At 39.7% G+C, this 17,546-nt stretch overlaps 1 long non-coding RNA gene across 1 annotated transcript in view; it reads right to left on the reverse strand.

Moving 5' to 3' along the window:
• Positions 1–8,139: 8,139 nt before the first annotated feature.
• Positions 8,140–17,546, reverse strand: part of LOC116158180 (uncharacterized) — a 154,835-nt gene continuing 145,428 nt past the window's right edge. Inside the window, exon 4 of the long non-coding RNA XR_004142326.2 lies at positions 8,140–8,277. This is a non-coding gene — a long non-coding RNA (uncharacterized LOC116158180). The remainder of the gene's footprint in view (positions 8,278–17,546) is intronic.

Here is a 17,546-nt window from a genome sequence, read left to right on the forward strand (position 1 = left end):
TTGCGGTCACATGGGGAAGCCTGTCATTCTCACTTATGAATCACTGGGGAACATGTCGGGCATTAAAACACACAGCCTGAGTGAGGGGTGATGATTGCTGGGCAATCATATAATCTTCAAGGTCACAACAGGGGGTGCCTTCAGATCTCCTAGATCTCCCTGTCTCATCACCCCCCTCATGTGGGAAAGGAGGATCAGGAGTTCTAAGAACATAGTCTTAGAAGCAAGCGTTGGGTGGGTTAATACATGCTAACACATGTTAACACTTGCCTGTCAACACTGGGAAGACTCCTGCTGTAGAAAAGGAAACAAAGACCAGGGAAATTTAGATTCCCGAATAATAGTGCTGGGAAGATACTAGGGAGGCTGGAAGTAAGAGAATGTTTCTAAAAGATAAGTCCAGGGTGGCAAAAGAACAAGCACAGGGTCTCTAGTGGATGGATGCCAAGGATGGAATTGCAATAATATTGCTATAGTTTTGGGAAGAAAAAGCCATAAATTCTTTAAGAACCATAAGCAAGGTCAGGATGTCCTTCACGCTATCCCATGGCTGAGCACATCCAAAGGGTGGGCACACCGTGTTAACCTGGGAAACTGGTAGGCCCTCTGCTTCCTCCAGCCCATGTGTGACTGCAATGGAACTCTCAAACATGCATTCATCATAACCCAGGACACTCTGGCAAAAACACGGTTGAGTAAAACACCACTTATTCTCAAGCTGCTAACTATCTGACAGGAGAAACTTGAAAGAGCAGTACGGCTGATTTCAGAGACCATTCTGTTCCAGAACCCTGAAGCCATTAATGATTTGACCTCTCTGTGCTATTCTCTTATGTAAATGTAAATCCCTTCAGAGAAGAATAATGTCTATTCCCCAATGTGTAGTCAAATACAATTTTATGGAAGTAGCTCTTATGGGATTCAGTGTGATTCAGATCCTCTCTAATGCACTCATTGGCTGTGGACTATATGTTACTTAACTTCTCTGCTCCTTTGTTTTCTCTCACTTACAAATTTAAACTAAAGGTGCAAAGTTTAAGGAGGTATCCCATATGACAAGCCTCATGTCCAACCTGCAGCACAGGAGATTCCTCAGAAAGATAATGCTCTTCCTCTCTCCCACCTCACTTCAGGCCCATTCCATCCTTTACCACACTGCCTGAACCCTCTTCCATTTTCTTCAAGCTTCTCAAGACTTCCTCATTATAAAGATGATGAGAAAATGTCATTGCAGCTTCTTCATTTACACATTTCTGATTAAAGAAAAATGATCCAAATAATATGCCTCATTAACCCCACGATGCCTCATCAGAAGGCACACATTTTAAAAGCATTTAGTGGCTGCATCTGAACCAACAATTAGTGTGCACCTTCTACATGCCATGTGGTATACCAGAAACCAGGGAGATGGATATAGTCGTGAAATATAGTGCCTGCTTTCAAAAAATTCACAATCAAGAAACAGGAAGCCACATGTTATAAAGGAAAAGGGGACCAAAAAGAAGGACAGGCTGGAGGAGCAAAAAAGAAGAAATTTGTGACATGCTGAGCCATATTGAAGCCTGAGGCAAAAGGAAAAATCAGCAATACACAACCTGTCTTTATTCAAAATCTTGATTTTTTTTAAAAATCACTCATCTTTTGCATTGATTTTTTTTAAATTGCCTGAAAACATTATTTATCTTGATTAGTGAGTTGTTGGTTCCCTGTAGGTTTTGCACAACTGATCAAAGGAGCAATGAATTGAATTGTGTCTACTCGAAATTTACATGTTGACACTCTAACTCCCAGTGGGACTTTATTTGGATATGGGGCTTTTGAGGAGGTAGTTAAGGTTAAATGAGGTCATAGGGTGGGGCCCTCAATCACTAGGACCTAGTGTCCTTACAAGAAGAGGAGGACACATGAGCCAGGAAGAAGACCACGTAATGTCACAGTGAGGAGGTAGCCATCTGTAAGCCAAGAAAATTGGCCTCAGGAGAAACCAACTCTCTGACACCTTGATCTTGGACTTCTAACCTCCAGAACTGTGATAAATAAGTTTCTGTCATTTAAGGCTTTCAGTCAGTGGTATGTTCTTATGTCAGCCTTAGCAAACTAATACAGACAGTAAGAAGAGATTTCATGAACAAAGAGTCATCTGAGTAGTCTTAAAGATTGAAAGAGTCTGAATTGTCAGCAGGTAAAAGATAATCCTAAGGATTTTAAACATGGAATAGAAATTGAGGAAGAGCTCTTTTGGACAGAGGCAATGTCTTTGAGGGAAACATGGGATGCCAAATTTATTAGCACGTGGAGGAGTCAGGCAGACACCAGCGCTGAACTGACCTTTGACAGAAACTTACTCTAGTGCCTGTTTATGTAAGGCCTGTGAGCTAAGAAATTTTTATATGTTTAAATTGTTAAAAAAAAATCAAAAGTAGAAAAGTATTTCTTGATGTGTGAAAGTTACATGAATTTCAAATTTCTATATCCATAAAAGAAGCTTTCTTGGAATACAACCCTGCTCCTTGGTTCAAGTATTGTCTGTGGCTGCATTTATACTATAACAATAGAGCTGAGTGTTTGGAACAGGGACCATATGGCCCATCATGTCTAGAATATTTGCTGTCTGACCTTTTATAGAAAGAGTGTCATCCCCTGGACTAGATCATCTTCGCCCACACCCATCCCTACTATGTTTGAACACATGTTTGTTTAGAAAGAAGAGAAAGAATGAGAGCATGTGAGAGAATGAGAGAGAGTGAAGGGAAGGAGGAAGAAGGAAAAGAATAAGAAGACCTCTCTTTAATTTCTCCAACATCCCATAAGAATAAAAGCAGAGCCCTTAATTTAGCTTTGGTGCCAGGCTGTTCTGATGGCGTGTCATAGTACAGCCCCAGCAGCACTGCTGTAAAAGCAATGGTGGTCAGCGGTCGACTCTGATACAGCTCTTCTCTAAACCAAACGGGACACGTGCTCACATTGTTACAGTGCAGAGCTCATTATACAGAGTACACTTAGTAAACGGTCTTGGACAAAATGCCTCATTTGCCCGCTGGAACAGAGGATTTGGCATATCCGTGTTCATTAAATCTCCATGTCCCGGTTGACACCCTACAGCTGAAATCAACCATAAACAAATTTATAGGAGAATCGTTAAGAGTGAGTGAGTTCTCACTTTGGAGGGATGTTTTAGAGAAACGAAAGCATGGCCAGGTCCAAATCTGAAGTAATTACAAACCTTGTATCTGAGTAGATCCATTTTTGCCAAGAGAGTAAACATGACAAACAGAGATGGTGTGATTCTCTTAAGAGAGTTCATTTGCTTAGCTCATGGCCCCCTGTCAGGTAGTGAAAGCATTACTTGGAAGACCCTCAAGGCCATTGCTTTTCTCCACATCCCCACGTTGGATTGATCTTAGCAGCATCTTTCCAGGCTTGATGGAGACTAGCGTAACCACCCCAGTCTTTGCTAGTTCTATTTCCATGGAGCACACCAGCATATGCATTTTCTGACGTGATCGTAAAAGAATCTCTAGTCCCTCTAAGGAAAAGGTAAGGTTTGGAAAAAGTCAAGATAATAGAATCAGAAAAACCTGGATGTAACCCTGTTTGGCCATGTACTAGCTTTGCAGTTTCTGGCAAGTTACACCTAATATCTCTGGGACTGCTTTCCCATAAATAAAATAAGGTTGAAAATAGCAGCCTCTTCCATTTGCCATGAGGATTAAATGAAGGAATGTAAGTAATCCTCTTAGCTCAGCCCCTGGCACACCACTGGCATGCATGAGTTAGGTTTTTTTTTTTTGACAAGTTTTAGACATTTTAGGCACCAAAATAAAAATTGACATTCCCTGGATCTGACTGTACATTCCAGAAATACAGCACAAAATCTCTGACTTTTAGAAAACAGCCTTCTGTACCCAGGAATTTAAACATTTTTAATACTGTGAAACGGAAAAGACATGAAAGAATTCACACTATTTTAGGTACATGCACAGATATTAATATGTTAAAAAAAAACAGAGCACACGAAATGTGGAGTATTTTCAATGTGTTGGTCTGGGTTCAATTCTCTGAATGGTAGAACGTTTTAAGGCTATTTGTGAGTTTAAAGAAGAGAACACAAGATTGGATAACTAGGCACATTCCCTCCATTTTCAGAGTCTGTGAACCCCTTCAAAGAGAACCACACTGTTGTTGTCTAAGGAAGGGGAAACCGAACAGCAGTGTGTGACCTGGACATTCTGCCACTGGGGAACAAATTGGTTTGGGGTTTGTTTATTGGTTTTCCAGCAGCCCGCTTCAAACCCCTCTCATTTATATCTTAATGATATCAGGGAGATGCCACCAGCTGTCATTTCCATACTCAGATTCTCCTCCTGCAGCCTACTCAATTCTTTTCCTGCAGGATTTAGAGGGAAATGGAAAAGTAGGACTGGGCTCAGCATGGGAGCAAGGATTTCCAATCACAAGAGTGAGCCAGCAGACCATTAGAAACCACATTCCTTTATAGCTGGGAAAAAAACAGATATCACCAAATTCAGCACTAAATCCTATGAAGAAAGTCCAGTTCCTCTCCCAAGACCAATACACATGGGTATAAAAATCCTAGATTTGGCACATAATTTTAAGCAGTGTCCATTCATAACTCCCCCCTTGCCCTAGCATGGTCTATGGATCTTAGATGAAGAATTTCTTCAATGATTAGTGTATAACAAGAACAGGAGGAGAAATAAAATTTTCTTTGATCAAAAGATTTCTCAAAACCTTTTATCAAGGAAAAAATCTGCTAGAAAATATACTGTATTCTCAGCAACTATTTTTGATTGGCTTATGTGTTCAGATAACCAGGCTGATGAGTGTGTTATTCTAGGAAAAATCCAACATTTCCATATACAATGCATTTGTTAGTGTATCTGGGACTCTTGCTATCTTTTTGGTATATTGCATTCATACTAGCTGAAAGATATTTCAAACATAACATATTTTGAACTCTAGGTAACTTAATAATTGCTCCATGCTGAAAAGATAAACTAAAAAACAAAGTTCTGCAGTAAGGATGTGATACAATACTCCATGCATAGGGTAAATCAATAAACTCATTTTAATTGACACATAAGGGTAATTTTTACAAGTGCATTTGTTTTAAATAAGGTTTTGAAATTTCAAAAATAAGAAAAAATTTTAAAATATTGAATGCATTTTCCTCGTATGAAGTTTTCTATGGGTATTAAAATTTCATGGTTATGAAATAATACAGAAAATAGTATGAAAAAGGAGTATGCCAATTGTGTATACAGAATGATTACCAAGAAGAAATGAAACATCATGCAATAATAAAGACTAGAAAAAATGCTCTAGAAATTTATATGTGTTATGGAATACATCACAAGGGGCTTTTTTTGGTATTATTTTCCATCTACCAATTTTCCTATGACATAATTTTGCCACTTGTAAAATGAAACTAAGATGTTTTAAAGAATAAAGATGTTGGCCAGCGATACCAAATTTTCCTGTAGACATTAAGTCAAGCAACAGCTACTAACCAGTTACTCTGTCCCAGGTCCTAGGGTAATAAGCATGTGTAAATGCTCTGACTCCTTAATTTTCAAAAAACTCTTTACAGAAAAAAAGGGTTGTCTCATTTGCAGATGACGAAACTTAGACTCTAAGTCACGAACTCAGTAAGAGAGCGAACTGGCAAAGATACATGCTTCCTTTTTATCCACCATGTTTTTCAAGCTTTTGAAACCTAATGCTATACTACGCTGCAGTCAAGACCAATGGGTTTGCTCAGTGCGACTGTATTCCCAATAGAGCAGCCCTGATGGTGGTCAGTGTGGGAAGGTGTGGGGACGTGTGGAAGGCAGTGGTTCAGACTACTGAACACCCTACCCTTAGTAGTTTCCTCTGGTATCATTCACTAACTCAAGATACATTAACACCTGATAATAAAACTGTAACAGAGAAGAACAAATTGGACTCCACATTGGACCTACTCCTTTGGTTCTGACCTCTATGCTCTGTTGCCTGTGCTTAGTCATGCTGGCCCTGCACCTTTGTAAAAGAGCATTGCCTATAGCCTAAAACATACAGCATAGCCCATTTTCAAGGCTGTGCCTCCCAGGCTTGAGCTTTAAAAGTAAAACACTATTCCAATCATATAGAGATAAAAACGTTATAGACAGAAAATAACAATTGTCTTGTTTTTCGGAACATTGTGACCAGAGCTACCTGGGCAGCAGCAAGGACAAAGAATCCCAGCACTCAGAAGTTTGCAACACCCCCTCTCCTTTTAGGATAAAAGAAGCCTGAATTGTAGCCCAGGTAAGATAGTTCTTTGGAACACTAGTCCACCATTTTCTCAGTCTGCTGGCTTTCCAAATAAGGTCACTATTCCTTGCCCCAACACCTCGTTTCTCTATTTATTCACCTGTCTTCCTGGGGAGCACTAACAGCCTGAACTTGGTAATAAAACCACACTTCTAAAAGATCATGCAAAAGTTGACATTATAGTAAGAATGTAATTCTTGTCTCAGTGGAATCTTTTTGTATGTTTTTGCTTTCTGTTCCCTGAGATGGGGAGAGAACAGTAAACAAACTTAATTGTATTGAGTCTCATACATGTACCAGGAAGATTAAGGGTTTCAATGTTTAGATAGTTTGTGGAGGGACAAAAGAGTTTGATAACTATTTGATAAATTCTGCAGATAAATTTTTTAAAACTCCTTTCTGAAGAAAGTTCTGTGTGACGCTAAGACTATAACCAGATTTACTTCATGCAACATAAAATGTGTGATTTTATTCATGAATCAATATATTTACAGCTAAACTGTGAGGAAGTGGCACACTCTGATGGCATTCTGACTCACTTATTTAAAGGCCAAGACATATTTGTAATGGGCAGTGAGCATGAGAGTATGTAACCTCTGAAGGGGGAAACACACCAAAATTTTAAAATTGTCATTATTCATCTCATCCTTTATTTGTCCCTAGGGTTTTCTTTCTTTTTTTTTTCCTCCTGGTATTTTCCACAGGAAAGTATTTCCAGACCAGGATTTGGAAGATTTAAAAGGATTTTGTGCAGAATGAAGCAGACACCATCCTGTGTCTATCCTTCATACCTTACTCTTTGTAGGACCAAAAAACTATGGAGAAAGCTTAAAATATCTGGCGTTCAACAGTCATGTTACCTAGATCTACCCTGTACTTCCCAAGGGAGGAAAAATTTTAAAAAGGGAAAAAGAAAAGCTTAGGAACAAAAGCATCACTGAGTTTTTACCACAGGATGGCTACTTAATTGAAAACCATAGCCTGTTTCTGTGAATTCCATGGATAATTGACACATAAACTGATCCAGTCTCATTCTTTTCTCATAATAGTGACCCATTGAAGCATCATTGTCTGGTACCCACCACTTTCAATTTATATTTGAGAAACTGTTTATCTCAGACTACAGTTTCCCCAGCTTAATAAATTGCACATGCAGATTTCCCCCGATTATTGTTCTATACTTTATCCTGGGAGTCCTCATTCTTCATCCTCGGGTACCCGTTGGCAGTGTTCTCTGTCTGGCCTTGTTTACTTCTCCATATGTCATCAGCATTAATCATTTTACCATTGATTTTAGGGGGATCCTGGCTGCAAGATCTTAGCTTCTGCTCCCCCTCCTGGCCCCTCACTCACTTAGCAGCTGCATGTTGGGTTATATGTATCGCGTGGGCCAATGGCACACCTAGGGATTGCCATCATGGATGAAAACATAAAAAGCCCAAAGCTAGAAAAGCTTTTCCTCAGAATCTAAAGGTTTTTCAAATAACTTCTATCTTCTCAGTTCAGGTTCTTTCCATGACTTTACTTAAGAGTTACTTTGATGATGGATGTGAAACATGATACAATAGACATTTTCTGGGTCTATTTCTAGTCTGCTTTGCAGATAGAGCAAAATAATATGATACTGAATTGCTTTCTGACAGAATTATCAGTGACACACTCAGAGAAGAATCTATGTGTAGGGGTCCTGAGTCTAATTCTATGTTCTCATTAAACACTTAGTTCATAGCCATAGGGAGCTAAGGTACCAATCATTGAAAGAATAAATCATTCAAAAGTCATTTCTCCTTACCTTAAACAGTTATTTCTTGATCTTGTTTCTTTGTCTGTTTAAATGAGGCTCTTCAGCATTTGGCCTGAACGTTTTGCAGGGTGTTGAATTCATCTGCTTTTACACTTGTGCTCCTACTAAGCACATGCTAGAGATTTCCCCGTGTAACATGTGTCCATCGAGATGTTCTGCCAAATGAGCAAACACAAAAATAAAACAATTTACTTGGAAAATATTTAAATGCTTTATCTTTTCTTGGAGATTAAAAGAAATATTATCACATTACAAATATGTATATACACATACACATTTACATAATAAACTTACATAACACCTACAACACCCTATAGAATGAGTGTTTAATGAAACACCTGTTAGTTATCACTACATATCATTTTAGGGCCAAAATCCAAGTCCTTTCCTTTGCTCTCAGAGTCATGAAACCACAGTGACAATTATCAAGCAGGTGTCTCCAGGGACTCATGGCTCATTCATTTCTGTATCACTGCACAGTGCCTAGCACACAGTTCTAGTTAAGAGTCAATGATCCCTTAATATTTATTGAGTACATGAAAAAATGCATTAGGCACTGAGTAGAGCTTAGAAATACATATTTTCCATGAGAGAAATGCCTTTAGTTACTGGACTCATCACATTGGACTTTTGCAGATGTTTAAAAAACAATCAAGTGCACAGGAAAAAAAAAAGCCAGTTCAATAGCAGGCTATCATTTATTCAAATCATTTATCACCTCTTTTGTCCATAAACCAGACTAAATTCTAAACTACTTTTCTAAGAGTTTGTGAATTTTTTCCCAAATGCTTGTGTCCTAGTTGAGTACTTGGATCTGCCTTATTTTTAGAGCTACAGTTATAAAACCTCCAAGTGGGCAGAAATATTTTATGGTTACGGTAGACCAAATGGCTTCATTTGGGAGATGAGGTACTAAGTCTCTGACAGTTCACAGCATTTGCCCAAGGTCACACAGGAGAAATTTTTGAAGAGGTCCTCTGTACTTTTTCCTGCGTATCCAACAGTCCCCAGCACGTTTAATAAGAAAATCTGATAGATCTATCAATTCATTACAGTTATACTAATGCCTTTCTTAGAAGCTAATTTTTAGATAGACCAATCTTTAAAGTCTATTATCTTAAGACTTAACGGAAAGGAAAAATTTCCTCACAAATTGATTAATTAGACTGCTGTGTAACTTAACCAAGAAATGATACACAGCAGGTCTAGTTTGCAAAAGGAGATCAGCTAAAGTGATGAGCGGGTGAGCTTGTGAGACTGAAGGTGAAGGTGAGCCAGTGACAAGTCTCCTCAGCTCTATGTGGCCCCAATTCATCAGACAAGCTCCACTAGGTAGTGCTGAAAGAGGACACATTTGACACTCAAAGTTTAAATTGAAAGAATTAGAAAATGTGAAGATGAGAAAGTGCTTTCATATTAGTATAAGAGTAAACTGAATAAATATATCATGTGAAACAAGAGCTTGGATAAAGAACAGAATGCATAGTGATTCTACGACAGTTGGAAAACAATACAAAAGAAAAAACAGAAACACTGGAGAACTGAACAAATTTATAACAATTGTGGTAGCTTTTTAACATAAATCTTAATCTTTTAAAAATTTAAAAGTGAAGTAAATATAGAGCTTTTCTGTAATAAAGTAGGCAATAGTAATAATTCAATGGTTAAACAGATTTTCTACATGCAGAATAAAAAATTATTTAGTAATTTTCTTAGAACATGGACATAAACCAATTATATAAGAGACCACAGGAACATCTCAATAAATTCCAAGAACTAGAAAATGTGAAGGCCATTTTCTCTGCAACAAAGCAGTAAGACTAGGAGTGAATAGCAAAATTCTAACCAAAAATTTACAGGAAATAAAAGGGAGACAACTTTAAGGACTTTTAATTGTATTCTCAGAATGTCAGTTAAAAAGATTCACGTATTTACAAAGCCAAGGCAGGTAGTTAATAATAACCTGTTGTCAGTATATGTACAAGGAAAAGAAAAACCTGAGAGCTGAATTTAAAGTGAGGCAGGGGATATAGCGCTGTAGACTTCATACTGCAGAAAATTGCATTACTGGAATGAAAGACAAACGAGGCAGTATCATAGAATTTGATGGAGAAAGCTAAAGAATAAGAATTAGAAAAGAGGTAAGAGCTACGGAAGACAGATGACAGATCAAACGATCCAGTCTAGATAGGCTAAAATATTTAGCATCCATTTCCAGTGAAAACTCTTTGACAATGAGAGCAAAGTTCCCCTTACAAAAATGAAGGGTGTTCTACTGAAATTGACATTCAGTTCAAGTTAAAGGGCAACACGCTATAAGGATTACAAGTAACTCAGGAGTAACACTGCAGTGTTCGACTTCAAAAGTATACTCGGGGGGGGGGGGGCATAGCTCAGAGGTATAGCCTGTGCTTAGCCTGCACAAGGTCCTGGGTTCCATCCCCAGTATCTCCATGAAAATAAATAAATAAAAACCTAATTACTTCCCCCCAAAAATTAAAATAAAAAAGTATATTTAGTAATATTCAAGATGTTTGGAGAATTAAGGAGAAAATCAAGGAACATGCTAATTCTATGCATGAGAATGACTTCTGTGTCTTTAAATTCCTAGAGTCCTATGAGTAGGAGACTAAATACATGAGACCTAAGTGCTTCCAGCCCCATCACTCGTAGGCTCCAGTTTGTGCAAAGGTAAGATGATGGGGATGAGCTGGATGAGCTATAATTCCTAATCCAGCTCAGACTGCCAGCAAGTCTGAGACAGCAGGTGCAGACACCAATATCTACCCAAGACGAGACACTGACTCTGATCATGCCATTTCTTTCTTCCCTCTCATAATAGCTAATATTTACTAAGGGCTTGTTATGTGCCAGATATTATTTTCATAATTTAATTCTCACAACATTCATTTGAACTGAGTATTATGTCTATCCATTAAAAAAAAAATTAAGGAAATGAGGCTCAAAGGAGTCTAATAACCTGACGGAGGTCACCCAGCCAGAAGGTATTGGAGACATGTCTCTAACTGCTCTGAGCCACTGGGCAACACTGGGCCGATCTATGGTGTTATTTCTTAGGAATATTCCAGCAAAAGGCTTTGAGTAACACTACATTTTCCCAAAATGAATTATATACATTGAAAAATATGCACATGTGTGTATATATACGTCATATCATGCATATATAAATAGGTATTATATATTCTGTGTGTACATATACAAATACATAATATATAAAGGAAATGGCAGATTGAAACTTTTGGATGTAGTCTAATACATTTTATTCTTAAGTTCTTCAGTTAGATCCATAGATAAGCAATCAAGTTGAATAAGCTTTTTATTTTCCTTCCTGCCTTTTCTTCCTCTTGGACACTCTGGAACACACTCTCCTCCTTTGGGTCCCCACAAAATACAAGAACATAACTAATTCACAGCTTCCATGAAGGTGATTTGGTGAAAAATGAAAAGACCAGAAGGATCAATGAATTTTTACTTCTTAGTAATTTTAGCAAACTCTGGGATACTCTTCCACCATTTTATAATTCATATAATTTTATACTCTATAGCCCATAAAAGTTATCATTTATTTAGGGTTCCTCATCTGTACTCCAAGTATCTATCTCATTAGTTTCAAGCCTTTTATCTCTTGCTCCCCTCCCGGGACTCCTAGAACATCAGACTCTGCTGGTTTCCTTCCTGGCTCTTTACTTTAGCCAAGCTCCAAACACTGCAGTGCTTTGGCGCTCAGTCCTGGGTGCTCTGTTCTGTGCTTGATTACAGAAGTGGCCTCAATTCTTAGTAGCTCTTTCCACCAAGAGTTCAAATCTATTGGGTTTCAAGGCTGGGCCTTAAAAGGCATTATGTATTTCCATCCTCCCTTGTGAGACCCCTACACCATCACCAAATGAACAAGCCCAAAGTCGCCTAGGGGATAAGAACTGTGGAGCAGAGATGAGCCTTCCCAGCTGAACTGCTTTAGAGTCGCCAGCCCTAGGCTGATCTAGTAGCTGTCTGTGGAAGCACGGGTGAGACCTGGCCCAGATCACTGGAGCCTGACCAGATGAACAGAACCACCCGGTTGATCCCAGCACAGACTGACAAACTCCAGAATTGTGAGCTCAACGATTGTGCTAGTTTTTTTTTTTTTTTAATTGAAGTATAGTTGGTTTATAACATTATGTTAATTTCTAGTGTACAGCATAGTGACTCAGTTGTACAGATACATTAACTCATTTCAGCATGACTCGGTAAGCAGCAATAGCTAATAGGTACACATTTATTTCCCTCCACTCTCATCTGTCAACAGGCTGTTATTATTCTTTATTTGTTGTTTACTTATGTATTAGTGGTTTCCCAGCAAATGTAGGACAGTTGCTTTATTCGTCTTGTTCTCTGATACATTCAAAACACTTAGTGACGGAACTGGCCCACTGACGGGGCTCAGTGAATGGTTGCTGAATAAATGAACACATGATTGGATGAACACATGTAAATGAATAAATGTTCCAAAAGCACCTAGATAAAAGTGAGTATTTCTATCAGTCATATTAGGGATAACTTTTATGCTCCCTAGAATTCCTCGGTAACTTTCATGTATATTGTTAAAGTATAGCTCCTGTTTTTGTTTTAAATTTTCTATCATTGCTACTTACTTTACTTATTTTTCCATGTTTCTAATGTTTTTAAATTATAGATGTTTATTATATTTAAATAGCTTTGATGAAGTCTTTTTTGCTTAAAAGAAATCTGGTCACAATGATGTATCTACTTTTCTATGTTTATTTTTATTGCTTTATTCCACTAAACATGTAATAATCACAACATGGTATTAAGACAACAATAAACATCAAAACTTCAGCTAGATATTCTCCACTATAGAAAATATATTCAACACAGATGTTTGACATGGTCTCAGGGCTGTGTAAGTTGCTAGAGTTGATTCGTAAATGTGGCTCTGACCTTCCTGGTGGTCTTTATGTGCCCCATTCTTCTTAAGAAGAAGATGAACTGGAGGCAATGTTCACAGGATGGCATTGTCCCCACCACCTCAGTCCTGTCCCCTGCCACCTCAGTCCCACACTCTGCTGAGCTCACACCCATGAGTTTGGAGAGAGGTGATGCCATGGCACCTCCTCCCTGGCAGGAAATCTGCTTCCCACTCCTGAGTGACAGGTGGCCACAGACAGGTAGGCTGGTGGGGCCAGGCTTCCTTTCAGCTGTCAAGGAGCAGCAGCGTCCTGCTGGTTGACAGCCAAAGCCTCACCATCACACTGAAAGTCCCTCTTTCCTCTAATTCCCCTCACCACAAATCTTCCAGGGATTTGCTCCCGTTGTGAACAAGGCTGTCGCAGTTGGCGGAGTCTGCTATGGTCTGCTTATCCCAGGGAAACACATTTCCATCTGTGTGAGGCATCTGCCTTCATCCTGCCATCTGACTCGTCTTAGACCAAACACCCAGACTTCCCTTAGGGAAAGCAGGAAAGGAGCCCAGAGCTAACCTCAGTCTTCCACGACACCTGATTCTACATTTCAATCCAGTGCTGCTCAAACTTTAATGGGCCGATGTGTCATCTGGGATTCTGGTTAAAATGCGGATTCTAATTCGTAAGTTCAGGTGTTGGCCTGAGAGTCTGCATTTGGAACAAGCTCCCAGGTGATGCTGGTGCCGCTGGTCTAAGGAGAGAGGACACTTGAGTAGCAAGGCTTTAATCAGCACATCAGGCAAGTCTGTCTCCTGTCTGGGCTCCTGAGACACCCTAGCTGTAATGTCATGGGTGAACTTGGTGGTGTTTTCCTGGAACTCCAGCTAGCCATATACCTACAACCTGAAACCGGGCTAACTCATCACCCTAAGCATCAGCACCTGAAGTGCTAAGAGATCTAAACTGAGCTAAACTGATGAAGAGGAATAGAAATAAAATTCAACCCAATTTACTTAATAATTAGTAAATCAATAGATTGACTGACAGACCCACCCGTGTTTTACTTCATTTCTGATTTAGTAGTTTGTGCTTGTCAGAGTTTCTAGTAAGGGAATTAAAAGGAAGAGAGATCACTAATTCCATTAAGTCCAATTCCTTTCAACTTAAAAGCCAATTATTTAACTGGGTGCTTTGGAGATACCGAGCAGAACAGGCACAACCTATTTCAAGGGCTTTTACCACCAGGTGAACAGATAGTGATGTGAACAGGAGGACAGGCAGAGGATGTATTCATGGACTAGACTGCAGAACAGAGGGCAGCACGTGCTCGGTGCTACTGGACAGGCAAGACGGGAAAGAATTTCAGGGCCTTGCCGCTCCAAGTGTAGTCCATGCACCAGAAGTTTCAGTATCACTCGGGAACTTGTAAGGAACAGCAGTTCTTGGTCCCTACCCCGGAACTCCTCAGTCACAGTCTGGGGTAAGCCAACAATCTTTGTTTTACCCAGCTAACCAGGTGGCTGTGATGCACAGTAAAGTTTTGAGAACCACTGTGATAAAACATGCCAAATGTTATCAATAACTAAGGCAGTGGAAGTGAAAGTGTGTTAGAGTAATGTTAACCAATAGAAATATAAATACAAGCCATGTACATAACTTAAAATTTCCCAGTACCACATTACAACTTGTAAGAAGAAACAAAGTATAATTCATTTTAACAATATATTTTATTTAGCCCCAAATATCCAAACCATTATTAACATGTAATCAATACAAAATTGTTACTGAGAAACTTTACATTCATGGAGTTTTTTGGTAATAAGTCTTTGAAATCTTGTGAGCATTGCATACTTTTAGAACAACTGAATTGGGACTAACGTTTCAAGGGCTCAAGAGGTCCAGGGGACAAGTAACCACCATATACCACACCGGACAGGGCAGCGTTAGATGTCACTATTTTGAATGGTAGTCCCTGGACCACTTGCATCAGGAATCACCTAGGATCTGAACCAGAATGTGCATTTAAACAAAATCTTCAGGTGATCTGTGTGCACTTTGCTTCATAAATACTGCCTTTGAAAGTGCTGAAGTCTCCGTGGTAAGAAAGTATTTCTCATCTTCCTGCAAGGCAAAGGCTTCCTGAGGAAGTACAGCGGTACTTCCTCCCCTCACTTCCACTCTGCCCAACCTTCTGCTGAACGAACCCTTCTAGTGTGAGCTCGGGGACCACGTTGACATTGAGGAGGTGGCGATACTGAAGAAGGGAGGCAGCCTTCTGGCTGACGAATCCCTTGGAATCCAGAACCCCTAAACTCACACATGTAGAACTATACAAACCCCTTCCCGCCTATTTGCTCAATGTTGCATGTATATGTAACCACTGTATGGAGTCCTAGATGTTCTTGAAGGAAAAGTTCCTAACCTAGACATTCCTGAGAAGAGATAATATAGCTGGTCTTGGACAGAAAAGAATGAGGCAGAGTTCCAGAAAGGGTCAATGGAAAAAAGGAATCAGTTATGCCACTGCCTACAGGAAAGCTAGATCACATTGCGAAAATGAATTAATGAATCAAAATAAATGAAAGAAGATAACTCAGCACCTGGATTTTTGGAGGAAGAAAAAAAGAAAGCAGTACTGCCAGACCCTAGAGAATTCTAAGAGGTGATGACCAAAAAGGGACAAGATGAGAATGTGCAGGCAACTTCTTTATCTTGAGCCAAACTAGTGGGATGTATCTCTGCTTCTCCATATTTAGGGGGCCTTTGCTAAAGGACTCAATAAAGTCTTAACGTCTTGGGGTATAAGTCTAAGAGAATGAGTTAGCTTATGTGAACAGTCCTACTACTGGTGGGGAACGAGGCAGTGAAGGCAGAAAGGGTTATTCCTGAGGGATGGGTCACAAAAGCAAGGAGTTTTAGGATTTATCTGTAAAAGCACATTTCGGCTCTTCTTTTTATGCCCAGACAAGGCTCTCTGGGAAATGCTAGTAGAGCGTCCTGGACACATGTGTCTCAGAATCTAGATGCACATGAACCTAGCAGGAAAGGGCTGGGCACAGCGACGTGAGTTCAGCCACGTGCATCTTTGTGAGTAGCCCAGTTAAGAAAAGACACATTTCAGGGAATTAGTAAATGCAACTTTTTTGCGTTTTACTGTTCATTCAAATTACAGGTAGCAAAATCCTTTTAAAACGCCACCCCCCCCCCCACACACAAATAAACATGGTTATAAAGCCACCCCAGGCATACATTTAAAAGGTTCTGTTGTCGTTCCAGGCAATGCCTTTTTCAGAAACAAGTGATTCGTGTTATTACTGTTTAACGCATTCCCAAAGCTCCAACTCTCTTCTATGCAGCAAAAGTCAAATTGAATTATTTCTCCTTTTTCTCCCTTAAAGAGCCCAAAATTATATACAACGAAACCACAGAGAACACAACTTCCTAGACATGTTGGCCATGCTGAAAAAACATAAGTGATGAAGAATCAAAACCACAAAACAATTTCAACCACATCCACTGGGACCAATTTTGGACTCAGACAGGCTGGTGTATTTATCGGTCATGTAAAAGCTGCCATGTTTCGAATGCAGCCCCATGATTCCAAGTACACATAATCTCACCAAGACCCTCCGTGAGTGATGGATAAGAGCTTCTCTGAAAGATCGACCTGCCACATGCCTGTGGGGCTTGGAGGCTGGGGTTTATTTAAGCTGTATTTAACCCCGGGGAAAATCTAGAACACCAGCTGGAATGATCACCCCAAATTCTTTCTTTATAAGGACGGACTTAACTGTGTCTCTAGGCCGGGCTGTTAAGACATTCCTGGCCAGCACGCCCACGCCTCACACCCTTGCTGTGTCCGTGGTTGCAGGCTTCAAACACCAGCTGTCACTTTAGGCCCTGACTCAGAATGTCCCCTCCAGACACCAACACACACTGACACGTGACAGTTCACACAGGTCCCGGCGACTTGTGGGGCCTCAGGCTTGTGGTGCTGGTTCCACGCCTCTGCTGCCAGTCCAGGTTTGTCATTCTTTCTAATTCCCTTCTTCCCAACTAGGCCTGGATTTTCTTCTGCGTAACTTTGAACCGAGCTACATTTTCTGGACCCTAGGCTTCCTTTTGTCATTAAGAGAATATATTTATGTTGCCTAAAGTGGTATAGAGACCTGGTTGTCGAGAAATCCCCTTCCTAAAGAGATGAAGAAAAATTTACAATAGAACTCAATGGTTAAAAGGCACTGTTTGGTCAAATGTAAGAATCCCCATAAACTCTCAACCATCCAACAGATAAATGAATCTTCTACAAAATTTGTTGGAAGAATCAATACAAATCAGTATATGCAGCAGCACATTTTTCTCAAAGGACTTGGCCTTTGAATAAATGGGGAAACACGCTCCTAAAAGGCTAAAAGCATTGAGCGAAGGGAGATCTCCCCCTAGGGTGATATGTACCAATCACGGAGGATGCTTTTTCAAGCTGTAACCCTCCTTCACATTTC

The sequence above is a fragment of the Camelus dromedarius genome, chromosome 17 (assembly GCF_036321535.1).
Source record: "Camelus dromedarius isolate mCamDro1 chromosome 17, mCamDro1.pat, whole genome shotgun sequence".
Lineage (NCBI taxonomy): Eukaryota > Metazoa > Chordata > Mammalia > Artiodactyla > Camelidae > Camelus > Camelus dromedarius.